At 36.2% G+C, this 20,915-nt stretch overlaps 1 protein-coding gene across 1 annotated transcript in view; it reads left to right on the top strand.

Moving 5' to 3' along the window:
• LOC132705521 (amyloid-beta-like protein) overlaps positions 1-20,915 on the top strand; it is a 91,489-nt gene that overhangs the window by 12,385 nt on the left and 58,189 nt on the right. The gene's annotated exons all lie outside the window — the stretch shown is intronic.

Here is a 20,915-nt window from a genome sequence, read left to right as displayed (position 1 = left end):
TCTTGTGTATTTTTTGTCGTACCCTGTATGGTGTTTGGAACATGCACCAACTTTTGGCAATATTAGTATATTAGTTGTGCAGTTAATTAAAAAAAAACCCATATGTGATCACACTGCATAATGATCTAGACCAAAACCTAGCTTCATTTTTAAAATTCGACTTCCTCGCTACTAGTGATATGCTGTTATAGGTATGACAGGTCGGTGCCGCCATTATGAAACGAGCGTGTCAAACTAACATCGTTTCACTCTGAAACATTTTTGAATCAACGACATGCGATATCGATTTCGATAGAAATTCCATCCCTGCTGCTCGTTCGGAACAAGTAAGGGAGCCACTTTTAAATCCATATCCTTGTATCGCCTGTTTCATTTCCTACTCGACCTTTAAACACGGCCAGACTCGATTTATAAAAAGGACTTCGGTCGTCATGGTACAGTAAAGAAGGGAGATAAAACTGCAGACCTACAATTTCACAGTTCACTGTGCTTTGGAAATGCTTCTGGAATGCAGGGTAATATTGGAAGGAATTTTATATTTTCCGCTGGAAATCCAGAGGTTAAAAATGCAAAACTTCAAGTTCTTTATCTTGACTGAGGTATTGAATTAAACTAAACTGAAAAGCGAGATGTAACGAGGCCAGTGTGCCAGTATTATTTTTTTCCAGCTTCGTAATATACATACAGTTTGCCAACTTTGCATTAGGGAAGTAGATCCACTGCTGGTTTAATTGTGGTTCATACCAGCATGTAGGTGAAGTTAAGAGTGAAAATGGTACCGAGTATTAAGTACTTGAAGATACTTGAAAGTAACAAGTTGATTAAAAGTTTTCAACTATCGTGACATCACATTTTTTTAAAATTCAAAAACAATATCAGAGTTGGACTATTTGACTTCGAGTATGTTCTCTCTGTGGGGCAAACTCACAGCTGCACCTAACCGATAAGCGGGTACTCTGAGGAAGGAACGTGTCAGCACAGTGTCTCGACTCGAAGACAGTTTTGAGTCACAGTAAAAGTTTTTATAAATTTTACTTGGATCCATTAGAATAAATGTATTCTCCACAAATATTATTAGTAGCGCATTTCAGGTCGCCAAAATAATTTTCTTTTATTATGAGTGCTTGCTGTTTTTTAATGTGTACTACTTTTGATGGTTTTACAGCTTACCTAAAGCTATTGGGTTGTTCGGAAAGTCATTTCGTTTTTTTTGGGGAACATGAAAGACAGTTTTCGTATAATGAATAAATATTTTATTAAATTATATATTGGCCATTCTGGTCCAACACCTTTTGCCATCTTTCTGGCAGTAACATAATTCCCCTCTCATAAAAGTTTTGGTCCTTGCTGGCAAAAAACTGGTTCAGGTGGTTTTTGACATCTTCATTTGAGGTAAAGGTTTTGCCGTCCAAAAAATTTTGCAGGGACCGGAACAAATAGTAGTCGGAAGGCGCCAGATCTGGAGAATATGGTGGATGTTGCAGTACGTCCCATTCAAGCTGTAAAAGTTTTTGGCGAGTGACCAAACTTGTGTGAGGTCTCGCATTATTCTGGTGGAACACCACACCCTTCCTGTTTATTAATTCGGGCCTCTTCTCTTTAAGTGAATCATTCAATTTGTCCAGTTGATGACAATAGACTTCTGAATTAATCGTTGTATTGTCCGGCAAAAGCTCAAAAAAAAACGATTCCTTTGACATCCCACCAAACGGAGAGCATCACCTTCTTTTGGTGAACGTTGGCTTTTGACACGCTTTGAGCCGATTCATCTTTTCTGCTCCATGACCTCTTGCGTTTAACATTGGTGTATACAACCCATTTTTCGTCCCCAGTAATAATCCGCTTCAAAAATGGATCATTTTCTTGACGTTTGAGGAGCGAATCACACACGTCAACGCGACGACGACCACACAAATTTCGCTCGACACATCGAGCTTCGAGGTTAAGCCCATGCCTTTCAAATGGCCATAAACAGTCGAATTCGACAAATTTAATCTCTCACCGATCTCTCGTGTGGTTATTCGCCGATTTGCATCAACTAATGCCTTTATCGCATCTTTGTCAGCTTTGACCGGCCTTCCAGACCGTGGTGCATCTTCGACATCAAAATTGCCGGATCGAAATTTTGCAAACCAGTTCTGGAACTGGCGTACTGTTAACACGCCTTCTCCATACACATCCGTTAATTTTTTTCTCGCTTGGACAGCATTTTTACCTTTTCTGAAGTAAAAAAGTAAAATATGACGAACATGCTGCTTATTGCTCTCCATATTTAAAAGGGCACCAACCAAAAACTACTGCGTAGAATTAATAGAACTTTTTCACACACAAGCCTTGCAATATCAGCTCTCAAGATGGTTATGCGGCTTAAGTGTGAAGTTGGTTTCGAAAAAACGTAATTAAGTCCTCTGACGGGAAAAAACGAAATGACTTTCCGAACAACCTTATATTTTTTATCGAACAAAGCCTGTCGTAAATGGTAATGTCATAAAAGTTGGATTTTTAGATGCAGGGCGATCTTGAAAATCTTGAATTTTTACGGACCCTTACGTACGATCCAGTGGCGTAGTCACGTTTCACGTGAAACTCGCAAATTTTATAGATATATCGGCACACCGATAATCATAGATGATAGGGAGGCAATGTGAAGGAAAGCCTGTGTGAGTTATTAGGCAAGACGCGTATCGCTTCACAGCCCGTCGCAATTATCCATACCGAACAAAGTCTTTACGACGTAGTAAATTCCACTTCTCATTGCGCTCTTAATAAAAAGGCCATTAAACTGAAGAACACACTTTTCGTTAGACCATAAACTGTCTTTTCGAATATGTGCGCCGCCCCAGTTTAGAAATTTACTTTGGGAACATTATACCCTAGGCGATTGTACGCGGGCTCTTTGCTCTATGCGGCAAAGCGATGGCAATTTTTAAAAGGAATTTAGAACAGGGATATAAGCCTCTCCGATATGAAGAACATGATAGATTACTACCGTTACTAAAATGATTTTATCCAAAACCGGAATATAATGGCAATACAGTTCTTTTGGATTTTAAGGCATAATTGCAGTGGCAGTGAAAATTTCTTTTCCCCCTTCCCTTGAAAAATCTTATTTATTACCCCACTACTTCTGAAGTTTAGCGAATTGAAATGTTTTGGCCGAATAGTAAAAAGTGGGTATTATTGAACATTTTTCAAGATTATAAATATATCTAAAAGTCGTAATTGTAATAGACGACCAACTTGCGCAGTGACATTATTAAAATCGATTTCGAAGAGACTCTGAAAGAGGTACAATCATAATATATTAAAGGGTTGGATAAAATTATCGACATTCATGCTGTTGAGAAATTTCTCAACATAGCATTCTTCCTCGCTGTTGATGAACATGAGTTTTTTAAGAAATATAAGTGCACGGAAATAGGGAAGAAAATTTCACGTTACCGGTGACACCTTCTGCTACCGGGGGAGGGGAGCGATTTTCCATCCCCCGCCTCACCCTAACATTTTAGTTTAGGTGGTAGCCTACTTAAATATCATTTTATGCAATTTCAAAACTTAATTTGTTGTGAATTGTATAAAAAATAACTATATAACTATTTGAAACCTTGTTAAAATTAATGTTGCAATTTAAAAAAGCGTAACGGCAAACCTTGAGAAATACACTGGAACCACATCTTTCGTATTTTCCTGATACGTATGTCCATATCTCCAGCGAAATTTATTCGGTATTAATTCAATACCATCTTTAAATGAAATTAATTAGTAGTATCCTGAGATTTAGTTGTTTTGGCAACTGCCAGTAGTAGATAAAAATATTGAAATTACATTTTTTGCACCCTGTCAAAGAAATAAACGGATTTTCCAGTTTTATGTTATTCTGTAACTGTTTTTCGGTGTTTTTTTTTTTTAATCCCTTCAACGTAATACATTTTACATTTATCAGACGCGACCCATTTCAACACACTTTCTCAGCGCCACGATGCCCGGAATCCCAAACTTTCGTATAATAAAGCCCCCACGACAAAGCCGGGAATATATCCTATGTTTATTTCGCAAGTTCTCCCTAAAACCCGGTCATTAAAAGCGATAAATGTAAAATGGAACTCCGGCGAGCAAACACGCCCCCATACGACAGATTACTCCCTGAAATCCTGCCGGCGGGATTGTCCGAAAACGAAATTAGGTCCGTGAACCGGTTCGCCTGGGGATGAAAAACTGACGACCAAGCGCCAATTAGCATAGGAGGCAATCGGACGCTTTACAAAAGTGATGATCAGAATTTGCATCGTCCGTTAGCGACGAGCATCAAATGGCAGACGTACCCGAGAACTATTACAACTTTCTGTGGTGGAAGATCGATACAATACTCAGTTGAAACACACACCAACACTTATAAGGTTGTTCGGAAAGTCATTTCGTCTTTTCCCGTCAGAGGACTTAATTACGTTTTTTCGAAACCAACTTCACACTTAAGCCGCATAACCATTATATGTCTTGAGAGCTGATATTGCAAGGCTTGTGTGTGAAAAAGTTCTATTAATTCTACGCAGTAGTTTTTGGTTGGTGCCCTTTTAAATATGGAGAGCAATAAGCAGCATTTTCGTCATATTTTACTTTTTTACTTCAGAAAAGGTAAAAATGCTGTCCAAGCGAGAAAAAAATTGACGGATGTGTATGGAGAAGGCGTGTTAACAGTACGCCAGTGCCAGAACTGGTTTGCAAAATTTCGATCCGGCAATTTTGATGTCGAAGATGCACCACGGTCTGGAAGGCCGGTCGAAGCTGACAAAGATGCGATAAAGGCATTAGTTGATGCAAATCGGTGAATAACCACACGAGAGATCGGTGAGAGATTAAATTTGTCGAAGCTCGATGTGTGGGTGCCCCATGTCCTTACGGAGCGAAATTTGTGTCGTCGCGTTGACGTGTGTGATTCGCTCCTCAAACGTCAAGAAAATGATCCATTTTTGAAGCGGATTATTACTGGGGACGAAAAATGGGTTGTATACAACAATGTTAAACGCAAGAGGTCATGGAGCAGAAAAGATGAACCGGCTCAAAGCGTGTCAAAAGCCAACATTCACCAAAAAAAGGTGATGCTCTCCGTTTGGTGGGATGTCAAAGGAATCGTTTTTTTGAGCTTTTGCCGGACAATACAACGATTAATTCAGAAGTCTATTGTCATCAACTGGACAAATTGAATGATTCACTTAAAGAGAAGAGGCCCGAATTAATCAACAGGAAGGGTGTAGTGTTCCACTAGGATAATGCGAGACCTCACACAAGTTTGGTCACTCGCCAAAAACTTTTACAGCTTGAATGGGACGTACTGCAACATCCACCATATTCTCCAGATCTGGCGCCTTCCGACTACTATTTGTGCCGGTCCCCGCAAAATTTTTTGGATGGCAAAACCTTTACCTCAAATGAAGATGTCAAAAACCACCTGAACCAGTTTTTTGCCAGCAAGGACCAAAACTTTTATGAGAGGGGAATTATGTTACTGCCAGAAAGATGGCAAAAGATGTTGGACCAGAATGGCCAATATGTAATTTAATAAAATATTTATTCATTATACGAAAACTGTCTTTCATGTTCCCCAAAAAAAAAAACGAAATGACTTTCCGAACAACCCAATATACACTGCAAACTGAGTTTTCTATAAATAGCAGACCTCTGGAGGATACGTCAATAGTATAAACTATTTATTATACTGGACAGCCCACTAGCTGCCCTGTACTGTAAGTCTTAACATATTTTTATACTTCCTACTCTAAAATACCCATTTATCAAGTGTCAATTTAAGACATCAGTTTCGTTAGCAACTGTAGCGAGTTACTTCGGACGTTTTCGTATCTTGAGTCACGAGTTTGGTAGCGATCATTTGCCTTCCGATGATCACACCCATTGTATGGGTGTGTTTTACAAAAATGTGCGGAATACTTGGTGCGGGCCTCTATTTTAAAATAAAACTCGATTTAATCTTGATACTAACGTTTCTAAAGAAAACAGAGATTCTAAATAATATCTAAAAAATATCTGGCAGTTTATTATTATTACTTCGAAAATATACAGTTTATCAAAATTTTTCATCCCAGCAAAATAAAAAAAACGGTCAAGCGAAAAAATATTTTGGACGTAAAAGCAGAAAAAATCTCTTATAAATGGGGATACAATATAGACGGCCAGAATATAGATTGATTGATTGATTTTTAGATATTCCAGACTTTTCTTCGAAACATACGTCCTACCAACGTTTTACAATAATCACGTTTTCTATAAAGTTCCCGCCGAAAGAATTATTTCCAAAAACATGTTTCTATCTTAAACATTTTTTTTTATTACCGGAAAATATGAAACGGTGGAAACCAAAAACAATTAGGAAAAATGCAAACTGAACGCCCGACGAAAAGATAAAAATCGAGACTAAAATCGGCTAGTTAAATTTAAAAAAATAAGTATAATATAGAATAATTTGATTTGTACGATTCGATCCGAATAAGTGGGTTACGATAAATGTGATAAATTTATGGAATTTGCCGCCAATGCGCAAAAGCAAATTGATACAGCTTTATAGGAAACTGGGTGTATCAGTTCCTTTGATGTATCAAATGCACTACATTTAAACTGACATTACCGTATTGCGCTTCGGGCTAGTGAGCGTTTAAAAAGCTCACATTAAATCCTGAAAGCTTGTTCTTGCTTAGTTAGAAGTCGTCTATCGTCTAATGTGATTGAATTTCAATACTCAGTCGATTACTTTTATACATTTCCTATGCTTATACTGACAAAGCTAAAATGAACAAAAAAAATACTTGTTAGGAAATCTTTTAACGCAGTCTTGGAAAAGGGGTAGCGCTAACGAAATTCTGAATAATTTATTGAATTAAGTTAATGCATATTAATTACTTAATTGTCAAAGTATACACCGGAGAGACACCATACACGGTGAGTCAACGACATAGTAAAGTTCATTATCTCACTTGTTTTAAAAGTTATGAACAAATGGTAAATACAAAAGTTGTAAAGATTATTAGGATGCAGAATGTAAAATTGTGTTAAAGTGTACAGTGTGGCTCAAAAAATCTTGGGAAACCGGAAAGGTATCCAATGAGGAAAAAAATTGTTGCTAGCTCATATGATAGATCCCAATCTACCATTAATCGCACCACTAAAAAGCACAAATATCATCCCTTCCATCTGGAACTATACCAAGAACTTCTAGACCGTGATTTTGAACCGTTATAAATGGCGCAGTTAATCGTCATCACATGTGTTATTATTCAGCAGCTAATCCATTCTGGGTACGGAAAGTGCAAAACCAAAACCATTGGTCACTTAATACGTGTAGAATAAAACACTTTAAAGTTATTGGACCATATTTTGCAGAATGATTTGCCTGAACTTCTTCAAGAAGTTGATAACATTGAGATCCAACAAATGTGGTTTCAGCAAGATGGAGCTCTTCCGCATTACGATTTTCCATTATTTTATTAACAAAAGACTCCGAAAATATATTACATCATGTTTCGGATAAGGGTATTTGTTAATTATAATTATTAATGAAATCAAATTCGGTAAATTACGGATGACCTTGCTCGATGTTAATTTAATAGGCACAGGCTAATATAGCGGAGGCAAAATCTCCAATGTTCAGTGTATTATGTGCCCTCTTCACAGTCAGCGAATTCGTAATCCTTTTTTTATATAATGTACAGTTATAATTCATCATCTCCGAAATGGAATTTTATAAACCCACCCCTATTCATATCACGTTACGATACACGTTTCTAAACTCCTTTTGGAATTCAGTCGTAAAAAAATGAAGCAGCGTATTCCGAGGGTCTGGTTTTATGTGGGTTTCCTAAAAAAGAAATGATCAAGCCAGACAAAAAAAAAATTCTATAAAATTGTATAATGGATAAAGTTCGTCGCCCGAGTAACTTAAAAACTGTGGATTTACGTTTACTTCTCCAAACATATAACTTCTTTAGTCGAGAAGAATTCGAGATATTGTTTTAGATGATCAACTTGTTTCATACTATCAGTGGCTAAAATCTACCCAAGACATCCGATCGCTCCCAAACCAGTGGCCAATGTAACGGAAACGTCAGAAATGGATCGCGACAGTGGTTAACGAAACTGACTGACTGACTGTTGAAAGTGACACGTTTTATGGCGGCTCAGAATATGTTAACCTCACTCTTTTGCAATTGGAAAAAGAGTGTTTAATGTCTGCATATAAACAAGCCCATCGTATTGTGTGATTAGCGAGTACTAAACGTATAAGGTTGTTCGGAAAGTCATTTCGTTTTTTCCCGTCAGAGGACTTAATTACGTTTTTTCGAAACCAACTTCACACTTAAGCCGCATAACCATTATATGTCTTGAGAGCTGATATTGCAAGGCTTGTGTGTGAAAAAGTTCTATTAATTCTACGCAGTAGTTTTTGGTTGGTGCCCTTTTAAATAGCAGCATTTTCGTCATATTTTACTTTTTTACTTCAGAAAAGGTAAAAATGCTGTCCAAGCGAGAAAAAAATTGACGGATGTGTATGGAGAAGGCGTGTTAACAGTACGCCAGTGCCAGAACTGGTTTGCAAAAATTTCGGTCCGGCAATTTTGATGTCGAAGATGCACCACGGTCTGGAAGGCCGGTCGAAGCTGACAAAGATGCGATAAAGGCATTAGTTGATGCAAATCGGCGAATAACCACACGAGAGATCGGTGAGAGATTAAATTTGTCGAATTCGACTGTTTATGGCCATGGGCTTAACCTCGAAGCTCGATGTGTGGGTGCCCCATGTCCTTACGGAGCGAAATTTGTGTCGTCGCGTTGACGTGTGTGATTCGCTCCTCAAACGTCAAGAAAATGATCCATTTTTGAAGCGAATTATTACTGGGGACGAAAAATGCGTTGTATACAACAATGTTAAACGCAAGAGGTCATGGAGCAGAAAAGATGAACCGGCTCAAAACGTGTCAAAAGCCAACATTCACCAAAAAAAGGTGATGCTCTCCGTTTGGTGGGATGTCAAAGGAATCGTTTTTTTTGAGCTTTTGCCGGACAATACAACGATTTATTCAGAAGTCTATTGTCATCAACTGGACAAATTGAATGATTCACTTAAAGAGAAGAGGCCCGAATTAATCAACAGGAAGGGTGTAGTGTTCCACCAGGATAATGCGAGACCTCACACAAGTTTGGTCACTCGCCAAAAACTTTTACAGCTTGAATGGGACGTACTGCAACATCCACCATATTCTCCAGATCTGGCGCCTTCCGACTACTATTTGTTCCGGTCCCTGGCAAAATTTTTTGGATGGCAAAACCTTTACCTCAAATGAAGATGTCAAAAACCACCTGAACCAGTTTTTTGCCAGCAAGGACCAAAACTTTTATGAGAGGGGAATTATGTTACTGCCAGAAAGATGGCAAAAGATGTTGGACCAGAATGGCCAATATATAATTTAATAAAATATTTATTCATTATACGAAAACTGTCTTTCATGTTCCCCAAAAAAAAAAACGAAATGACTTTCCGAACAACCCAATATAAACTGCAAACTGAGTTTTCTATAAATAGCAGACCTCTGGAGGATACGTCAACAGTATAAACTATTTATTATACTGGACAGCCCACTAGCTGCCCTGTACTGTAAGTCTTAACATATTTTTATACTTCCTACTCTAAAATACCCATTTATCAAGTGTCAATTTAAGACATCAGTTTCGTTAGCAACTGTAGCGAGTTACTTCGGACGTTTTCGTATCTTGAGTCACGAGTTTGGTAGCGATCATTTGCCTTCCGATGATCACACCCATTGTATGGGTGTGTTTTACAAAAATGTACGGAATACTTGGTGCGGGCCTCTATTTTAAAATAAAACTCGATTTAATTTTGATACTAACGTTTCTAAAGAAAACAGAGATTCTAAATAATATCGAAAATATACAGTTTACCAAAATTTTTCATCCCAGCAAAATAAAAAAAACGGTCAAGCGAAAAAATATTTTGGACGTAAAAGCAGAAAAAATCTCTTATAAATGGGGATACAATATAGGCGGCCAGAATATAGATTGATTGATTGATTTTTAGATATTCCAGACTTTTCTTCGAAACATACGTCCTATCATCAACGTTTTACAATAATCACGTTTTCTATAAAGTTGTCGCCGAAAGAATTATTTCCAAAAACATATTTCTATCTTAAACATTTTTTTTTATTACCGGAAAATATGAAACGGTGGAAACCAAAAAGAATTAGGAAAAATGCAAACTGAACGCCCGACGAAAAGATAAAAATCGAGACTAAAATCGGCTAGTTAAGTTTAAAAAAATAAGTATAATATAGAATAATTTGATTTGTACGATTCGATCCGAATAAGTGGGTTACGATAAATGTGATAAATTTATGGAATTGCCGCCAATGCGCAAAAGCAAATTGATACAGCTTTATAGGAAACTGGGTGTATCAGTTCCTTTGATGTATCAAATGCACTACATTTAAACTGACATTACCGTATTACGCTTCGGGCTAGTGAGCGTTTAAAAAGCTCACAACATTAAATCCTGAAAGCTTGTTCTTGCTTAGTTAGAAGTCGTCTATCGTCTAATGTGATTGAATTTCAATACTCAGTCGATTACTTTTATACATTTCCTATGCTTATACTAACAAAGTTAAAATGAACAAAAAAAAACTTGTTAGGAAATCTTTTAACGCAGTCTTGGAAAAGGGGGAGCGCTAACGAAATTCTGAATAATTTATTGAATTAAGTTAATGCATATTAATTACTTAATTGCCAAAGTATACACCGGAGAGACACCATACACGGTGAGTCACCGACATAGTAAAGTTCATTATCTCACTTGTTTTAAAAGTTATGAACAAATGGTAAATACAAAAGTTGTAAAGATTATTAGGATGCAGAATGTAAAATTGTGTTAAAGTATACAGTGTGGCTCAAAAAATCTTGGGAAACCGGAAAGGTATCCAATGAGGAAAAAAATTGTTGCTAGCTCTTGTGATAGATCCCAATCTACCGTTAATGGCACCACTAAAAAGCACAAATATCATCCCTTCCATCTGGAACTATACCAAGAACTTCTAGACCGTGATTTTGAATCGTTATTAATGGCGCAGTTAATCGTCATCACATGCGTTATTATTCAGCAGCTAATCCATTCTGGGTACGGAGAGTGCAAAACCAAAACCATTGGTCACTTAATACGTGTGGACGTAAAGTTATTGGACCATATTTTTTTCGCGAATCACATAACGGGCCTGGATATTTAAACTATATGCAGAATGATTTGCCTGAACTTCTTCAAGAAGTTGATAACATTGAGATCCAACAAATGTGGTTTCAGCAAGATGGAGCTCTTCCGCATTACCATTTTCCATTATTTTATTAACAAAAGACTCCGAAAATATATTACATCATGTTTTAATGGGTTTCGGATAAGTGTATTTGTTAATTATAATTATTAATGAAATCAAATTCGGTAAATTACGGATGACCTTGCTCGATGAACATTAATTAACTTAGTTAATTTATTAAGCACAGGCTAATATAGCGGTGACAAAATCTCCCATGTTCAGTGTATTATGTGCCCTCTTCACAGTCAGCGAATTCGTAATCCTTTTTTCATATAATGTACAGTTATAATTCATCATCTCCGAAATGGAATTTTATAAACCCACCCCTATTCATATCACGTTACGATACACGTTTCTAAACTCCTTTTGGAATTCAGTCGTAAAAAAATGAAGCAGCGTATTCCGAGGGTCTGGTTTTATGTGGGTTTCCTAAAAGAGAAATGATCAAGCCAGACAAAAAAAAATTCTATAAAATTGTATAATGGATAAAGTTCGTCGCCCGAGTAACTTAAAAACTGTGGATTTACGTTTACTTCTCCAAACATATAACTTCTTTAGTCGAGAAGAATTCGAGATATTGTTTTAGATGATCAACTTGTTTCATCAGTGGCTAAAATCTACCCAAGACATCCGATCGCTCCCAAACCAGTGGCCAATGTAACGGAAACGTCAGAAATGGATCGCGACAGTGGTTAACGAAACTGACTGACTGACTGTTGAAAGTGACACGTTTTATGGCGGCTCAGAATATTTTAACCTCACTCTTTTGCAATTGGAAAAAGAGTGTTTAATGTCTGCATATAAACAAGCCCATCGTATTGTGTGATTAGCGAGTACTAAATGTATAAGGTTGTTCGGAAAGTCATTTCGTTTTTTCCCGTCAGATGACTTAATTACGTTTTTTCGAAACCAACTTCACACTTAAGCCGCATAACCATTATATGTCTTGAGAGCTGATATTGCAAGGCTTGTGTGTGAAAAAGTTCTATTAATTCTACGCAGTAGTTTTTGGTTGGTGCCCTTTTAAATATGGAGAGCAATAAGCAGCATTTTCGTCATATTTTACTTTTTTACTTCAGAAAAGGTAAAAATGCTGTCCAAGCGAGAAAAAAATTGACGGATGTGTATGGAGAAGGCGTGTTAACAGTACGCCAGTGCCAGAACTGGTTTGCAAAATTTCGATCCGGCAATTTTGATGTCGAAGATGCACCACGGTCTGGAAGGCAGGTCGAAGCTGACAAAGATGCGATAAAGGCATTAGTTGATGCAAATCGGCGAATAACCACACGAGAGATCGGTGAGAGATTAAATTTGTCGAATTCGACTGTTTATGGCCATGGGCTTAACCTCGAAGCTCGATGTGTGGGTGCCCCATGTCCTTACGGAGCGAAATTTGTGTCGTCGCGTTGACGTATGTGATTCGCTCCTCAAACGTCAAGAAAATGATCCATTTTTGAAGCGGATTATTACTGGGGACGAAAAATGCGTTGTATACAACAATGTTAAACGCAAGAGGTCATGGAGCAGAAAAGATGAACCGGCTCAAAACGTGTCAAAAGCCAACATTCACCAAAAAAAGGTGATGCTCTCCGTTTGATGGGATGTCAAAGGAATCGTTTTTTTTGAGCTTTTACCGGACAATACAACGATTAATTCAGAAGTCTATTGTCATCAACTGGACAAATTGAATGATTCACTTAAAGAGAAGAGGCCCGAATTAATCAACAGGAAGGGTGTAGTGTTCCACCAGGATAATGCGAGACCTCACACAAGTTTGGTCACTCGCCAAAAACTTTTACAGCTTGAATGGGACGTACTGCAACATCCACCATATTCTCCAGATCTGGCGCCTTCCGACTACTATTTGTTCCGGTCCCTGCAAAATTTTTTGGATGGCAAAACCTTTACCTCAAATGAAGATGTCAAAAACCACCTGAACCAGTTTTTTGCCAGCAAGGACCAAAACTTTTATGAGAGGGGAATTATGTTACTGCCAGAAAGATGGCAAAAGGTGTTGGACCAGAATGGCCAATATATAATTTAATAAAATATTTATTCATTATACGAAAACTGTCTTTCATGTTCCCCAAAAAAAACGAAATGACTTTCCCAACAACCCAATATATCTAGGAGAAGACTTTTTCGATTGAGCCTGAATCTCTTCTCAAACGAAGAACAAAACAGTACCTATACACTGAAGCATTTTTGGCCACCTAGTAAACGACACTGATCTATTGTATTGTATTGTATTACAAAAACAAGCTACAGCTGTAAATACATTTTATATATTATTAACTGTGCTTCTAAGAACAGCATAGACAAGTGTCACTTCTAAGTAATAAGAATTATGAAAAATTTCAAGGAAGTCCGAGGAATTGTAAGTCTTACTGGATTTACTCTTGCCGAGGAGGGTTACCTATCGGAGTAAACACATCAATGAATGGTACGAAATACTTAATGCCAGTTAGTGATGTTTTGGGTTTCGGATATTATGAAATTTTTATTACGTTAAATTTGTTTGTTGAAAGGCGATAAAAGCTTCAATGGAAATTTAATGATTCAGAGGCGGGGTAAACGTTTGGTTTCAAAATTGATCAATTCCGCGCATTAATTTAAAATGTCCGATGTTTGAACAAAACCGAACGTGAAATTTAATTACGAATCTACAGCGTAGGATTAGTAATATTTGCCTGAGTGGATTGACCCACTTCTCCCGTACCCCGGAACGCCACTTGAATATTTTATTGCATTTGGGGGCCTTAGATTTGGACGACATTTTCCGCAGAAAATTGGAACCTTGTCCAGCAACGACGGCGAGCGACATCGCCATATCTCGGAAATTAATTACGTTATTCTCGATATTAAACCTAGTTTACAGCGAGCTTAGAACTTCTAATGGGGCGCGGAGGGGTAAAAAGAGGCCAAATTGGCGTGTTATTAAACCCACAAATAAGATTAGAGATAACTAAAGCAAAACGGCGCCCACTTTGTCGGAATAATCAACGTTTTGCAATCGCTTAACTAACCAAACTGAAAATTTTCCGGGGGTTATTTAGATAATGCTGTCGAGAATTTCGCAATTTCGAGCGAACGCAGGAGGTTGTTTTTTCTTTCGTTAAATTAAATTATAATCTGTTCGCAAACATCGTTTGTTCAGAATCTGGAAAGACATGAATTTTTTCATTTTCGCTGTAAGTTATTTCAAAATGTAATCTTTAAAATTTAGAATTATCCGCCAATCGATGGGTATACATATACTTCAAAAGATGAGTCACCCCGTGAATGGTAAATTATTTATTGCGCCTGGTTTCTAACACAAACTAACCTTTGTACTGTTAGGTAAACATTTCCTTATACTCAAATGGTTCTCAGCCCGTCGTTGTTAAGATCGGAGATTGTATAATTAGTTGAAACAGTCACAAAGCTCCTAGGAGTACCACTCGATATACATTTAAACTTCGGAGAATAGGTTGGCAATATTGCGACTTAGTCCGTGTTCTATCACATCACTTGCCACTTAAAATCCCGAAAACTACATCTTGATATTAGGAAACCCGATAATTTATACTGATTCTTAGAATTATACTCAAAATGAAGACAACATGCTTTTAGGGGAAAGTTTAAATCTAATTCGATACTTATCATCCTAAGCGGTATATATTTGCATAACATTAAGTTTGATTTGTATAGAACCGATGTAGGAGGAATCCAGAAGATTTGTAAAGAGTTTGCAGGTTGAAAACATTATTATGTTTTTGAGCACTTGCTGTCACACTTTACCCCGCAAAAATTAATTTCGCACAAAATATAGATCGACTGAAAAAAGTCCGCAACAAGTTGAATAAACGCCACTTTGGAAGAAGAAGAAGTTTATCAGAAGTTTTTCTACGATCTTTGGTTTTTGGGTTCATTTTTGCAGAAACGTCAAAATGCCATGCTAAAATTTACCGAAAACATCCGATCGCTTTCAAACCCGTGACTAAAGTATCGCAAAGTGTACCAAACTGGCTAACGAAGCTGACTTCTCAAAGTGACCCTTTCTGCACGCATTGTTGGGTATTTTAAAGTAGGAAGTAGAAAATATATTTATGACTTAGAACCCTTCGCAATTCAGGACATCCTCTATTGAGAATTTATTGTTGCCTAGATAAACCATACGACTTGTTTTGTACTTTTGAACCGTCTGTCTTTTTAACCACTATTTATTGATTTGATGTCATGATTGTAATTTTTTGCGATCAAACAAACTATGCGTACCATCTGTCTACCTTCGCACATTTTCTCGATTTGCGCCTATGGTCCTGAAACCTATTTCGTTCCTTAAATCCTTTAGTTTGAATAATTTTTAGATTGTATTTTCGTCAATCCCATCAACACGCTGCTAAAATTCGATTTAGGCTTGGAATGGCATATTTGAAAAAAACTGTTTGCACTAGGGGGAATGGATTTTTTTATTTATGATGTAACAAAGAACAAATCTCTCTTTTTACTTTTCACTGTAGTGGTAGAAAAATTGTATTTTAGTATAATTGTAGAAAATTGTTTATCTGCGTGCGTAAAGCCGTTTTCTACTGTTTTGTTTCCCGAGAATTCAGTTGGTTTCTGTAAAAAAAATCATTTTCATCCCTTTGAATGAAAACTCCGCACGCCAATAACACCAAAACGAAAAGAAATATTTAATTTATGTAAAAAGTAGTCAAAGTGTGGGGTCAAGTAGATATTTCCTAAAGTTTAAAAAATTCGACGCCTGCAAAGCGTCGCGACGCGTCGAAAAATTATTCGATTGCAGAGACTTTGGAAATACGCGCATACAAAAGTACATATTATTTAAAAACTTTTTTGTTATTTACTCAAACTTATTTACTTTACCCGTTTCTAAGTTAAACCGATTTAAAGTAAACATTTCTTGATTAATAAAAAATGTGATTAACGCTTATTTTTACATAATGCCCAAATACTAACGAGGTATTTGAACCGAGAATATCCCAATAGATGGTTTGGTACTAATGGACCGGTAAGGTGGCCGGCGAGGTCCCCGGACATTACACCACCAGATTATTTTCTTTGGGGCTACCTAAAAAACGTTATCTATGAAGAACCTATCGAAGATATGGCTGATCTCATTAACAAAATTAGTGCAGCGTGTGCCGCTATCACAAGAAGGACTCTCCTACAAGTGACCCAAGCTCATCTGTTAAAAGTTTTTGATAGTTGCGTTCGAGCAGATGGACATAATTTTGAACAAAATTTTTGAAATGTCTTATTATGTAGTTAATTGCAATAATAATTTTGGTTATTAACTTGTAGGTATTTTACTGTTTTTTCATTTATTTATCATGTTATCAGAACTAAATCGATAAAAAATAATAAATAAAATCATACTAAAATAGTTGAAATCTATTGTTTGTAATTGCACTTAAAACAACTGCGATAACAATGGTTGCCATAGTAACTAACATTCATGGCATACTTGTAAAAATAAGCGTTAATCACATTTTTTATTAATCAAGAAATGTTTACTTTAAATCGGTATAACTTAGAAACGGGTAAAGTAAATAAGTTTGAGTAAATAACAAAAAAGTTTTTAAATAATATGTACTTTTGTATGCGCGTATTTCCAAAGTCCCTGCAATCGAATAATTTTTCGACGCGTCGCGACGCCCAGCTCTTTACAGGCGTCGAATTTTTTAAACTTTAGGAAATATCTACTTGACCCCACACTTTGACTACTTTTTACATAAATTTAATATTTCTTTTCGTTTTGGACTTATTGGCGTGCGGAGTTTTAAGTGAAAAACCCTGTATATATATATATATATATATATATATATATATATATATATATATATATATATATATATATATATATATATATATATATATATATATATATATATATCAGTACCCGTCTTTTCAATTTAATTTTGATTTTGCTTCCAATCAACTAAGACAATAACTGCTATTGGTCAAGTCAAATCGATTGAAAAACCGGAGACACAATTCAATTCCATTCTCGATCGTAACTGTGTTTTTTACCCGGATTAAGTTGCATCCGATCGGATAGACTGGATTCGATTACGTGATTATGAACGTTCTCAGCTTCTAAACTTGATATCCAACGCCCAGAGATATAATTAAGACGTTTGTTGTTGTCAAGTTAATTCTTTTATATGTATCTACAAGGTGTTATTTAATAGTAGGCTTAAATTCCAGTTTATACAAATATGTGCCCTAACATGTCTGATTTTGAAAGTACCGGATATCAAAGTTAAAAAAACTGGCTTTTTAAATATTAATTAAGATTAATAATATAAATCCTTTTAGAGTTAATATTTTTATTATTATTATATTTTAAAAAACAATTTATAAAACAAAAAACACTATTTATCAAAAAAGACATAATTTGACGTTGGTTTCGTTTAATTTCAATTTGTAAGCAAGAAAGGCGTTTTAACGATAGTGTTAAGTTATTTTCATTTGTTACCGTTTAAAAGAAAACTGAATATTATTAAATGCAAATATTAAATTCGAAAATTATAATTAAAAAAGCGCAGCTGAGACAATAAACTGGGTTTGGATGAATAATTAAATAGGCTATTGCGAACAATAAAAATAGGCTTTCCGATAAACCCCGTCCAAGCGCCTGGGATTGATTTTCACAAAGCAACACGTGGTAGATGAAAATTATTTATTGCGCGTACGGCGGCGCAGAAATATGAAATTTGTCGAGCAAATTTCTGTAACACGATCGATTGTTTGTCTCATAAAAAAATCGCAACAGTTTTATGATCTGCAGATTAATTAAAGTCTTATCGAGTGCAGGTGCACCATCCGAGTTTGCGGCATTTTATGGGTTTTGCGTATGGCATTCATTCGAAAATAGTGGCCAAAGGCGTTCCAGTAGGATACTTGTAAAAAGGATTTTTTTTTACTTACATTAATATTTTTTCGTTAATTAATCGATAATTTCTTATTTTCTCCTATATTGTTTTCATATTTTAAAATATTAGCAAAATAGTCCTTAAAAGCAGCCGAATTCGTGTTCTCGTGGTAAGCACCCATATGGCATTACTGAAAGGTTAGCGCACACCTTTTAAAAATCTCTTCGCTTTTAATATGGACGGTTATTATTGGTATTTTTCTGAATGGACCGTAATACCAGTTGACAGGCCTTCCATGAGAGCTTTACGAGCACTGGTTGTTATTTTTATTGTCTTGACCATATTTGTAGTACTATGTAACCTACATTAATCCTTGTCTCATTAAAATAAAAGACTTTGTTCTGCTCTCTTTGGTAGTGCTTTTAACTTCTCAAGTATTTCATCAGTTTCCAGTAAAACTGGTTTATGGTTATGCTGTTCCCACTCCAAATCCATATTTCTTAAGGTGGCCCATAAAAATGTTCTGGTTATTAACGGGATAACTGTTATCCTGTCCAAACTCCATTAAAATTTTAGCTGGGGTGTTTATTTCTTTTATATAATGACAATAAGAGTGAACTTTTCTTAGAATTACACTTTTGATGTCTTCATCGAGGACGTTTACTGGTCTGCCTAGACTTTTCTTCGGTGGTTCCGCTTGGCCTGCTGTCCGTTCTCTCTCTCCTCTTCTCTCCTACCGCAAGTATGTTGTAATTACACTATCACTAAAGTATCATTGATTTACTTTTACCCCTCATGTAACATGGTATTGGTCAAAAATGACAAAAAAAAATTATCAGTATCGGATTTACAATAGGGTTCAAAATGTTTAATGAAAAGTGACTTAAAAACTGTACCGAACGTGTTGCATACTATTCTTTTTCTGCAATCGTTAACATTTGGGTACATTTTCGCAAAACAACACGAATACATTCACTGACATGGTCGTCAGAATTAACAAACGTCAAAATTCAAAGCGTGGGAATTATTCCCGAAAATATCCGATTGCTCCCAAATCCGTGCGGTAAAATCCCGGAAATGTCCGAAGTGACTCGGATTCGTGGGAAACGAAACTGACGTGGTAAAGTGACGCTTCCCGCACGCTCGATCGGTGTGTAATTAGGTATTTTACAGACGGGAGTAGAAAAAATATATTATTCAACAAGTGTGGTAAACGGCATTCAGTGACGAGTTTATTTGGCACTAGCGGAGCGACTATTTAATAAACGAGTGATTCAAGACGTTTACCAAACGTGTTGCATACTATACTTTTTCTAGTTTTTGAGTACAATTTTGAAAAATAACACGAATGCTTTCTCAAGGACAAAATTTTACTTTTTATTGCTGTACTCTTTTATGAATTTGCCTATAGATACTTTTAAGTTGTCTGGCATTTTAATATGTGTGTCATCAGAAAGACAACACACGCAGTAAAAAAAAATGTGTTTTGCTTGCTGACGGTGCTTTTGGTGCTCACGTTTCGATCTCAAGCTACTTGGCAGTGCGCAAATTAGTAAAACTCTATCGCACTATCAAAGAGCCCCTCAAACTCAACAATAATCGAATTACGGCCATTATGCAGTTACTTTACGATCATTCGTCCAATTAAAAGGAATGACGTCAAGTGTACGAGGGTGTCCGCTATTAGAGATGTCGCGGTGCCGTTGAAATGGGACACGTCAAAAGACTTATTAGAAATTATGCGTCACTCTCTCCCTGACAAAATTTCATCGGATTTTGGCGTCACATACAGACTTGGAGAATGGTTTATTCAAAAGAAAGCAGACAAATCATTGTTAAAATAACAAAATTACACCGATGATAATACAATTAAAGGCATAGACTTAATAGAATAGTCACCACTGCATTCAGTATTTTCAAAACAGTTTAAGCCCGGGGTGATATTTTAAAATACATGTGATGTCTGGCGAAATTCGATTTTCAAAATACTGTTTTATAAAATTGTGTCATTTTTCTAAATAATTATTATTAAACACAAATTTTGCCGAAAAATTAATTAAAAAAGTAAATTCAACACACATACAAACACAAAAATCAGGAAAATATATGTTTAAAGTTGATCAAATTGATAAGGGTTTATAGAGATAATTACTTAAAGGCTTTAGTAAATGCATTCGACTCTATCATAGTTCATTTTTAGTAATATAAAGGAAGCAGATTGAAAAAAATAGGAGATCATAGAAAATAGTGTAATATGCAAAAAATTTAATAAACGCCATCTTAACGTGTTTGCCTACGACCATAGATTTGTGAGTAAATTTTTGTAACACAGCACGAATACATTCACTGGGTGACGTGTGACGTAACCGTTATAATTAACAAATTTGAAAAAGATCAGATCGCTTCCAAACCAGTGACTAAAAGCTCCTTGTAATTACTCTAAATTAATTAGATAGATAGAGGAAACAGAGGAAAAAAGCATTGAATAAAAAACAATTTAAGCAGTTTGTCTCAGTATTGAAACAGTAGTGACTCTATTTTCCGCTATTACGAGTAGATGAGTAGATAAATATGGTAATTAACACCCTCCGCCCACCTGCTAACCATTTCAGAAAACTGCAAAATAAATTCCAGCATTTTTTTTGGCCGATTT

This window comes from Cylas formicarius, unplaced genomic scaffold (assembly GCF_029955315.1).
Source record: "Cylas formicarius isolate icCylForm1 unplaced genomic scaffold, icCylForm1.1 PGA_scaffold_7__23_contigs__length_41026272, whole genome shotgun sequence".
Classification (NCBI taxonomy): Eukaryota; Metazoa; Arthropoda; class Insecta; order Coleoptera; family Brentidae; genus Cylas; species Cylas formicarius.
The sequence above is the reverse complement of the archived record's forward strand: the minus strand, read 5'-3'. Positions and strand labels throughout refer to the sequence as shown.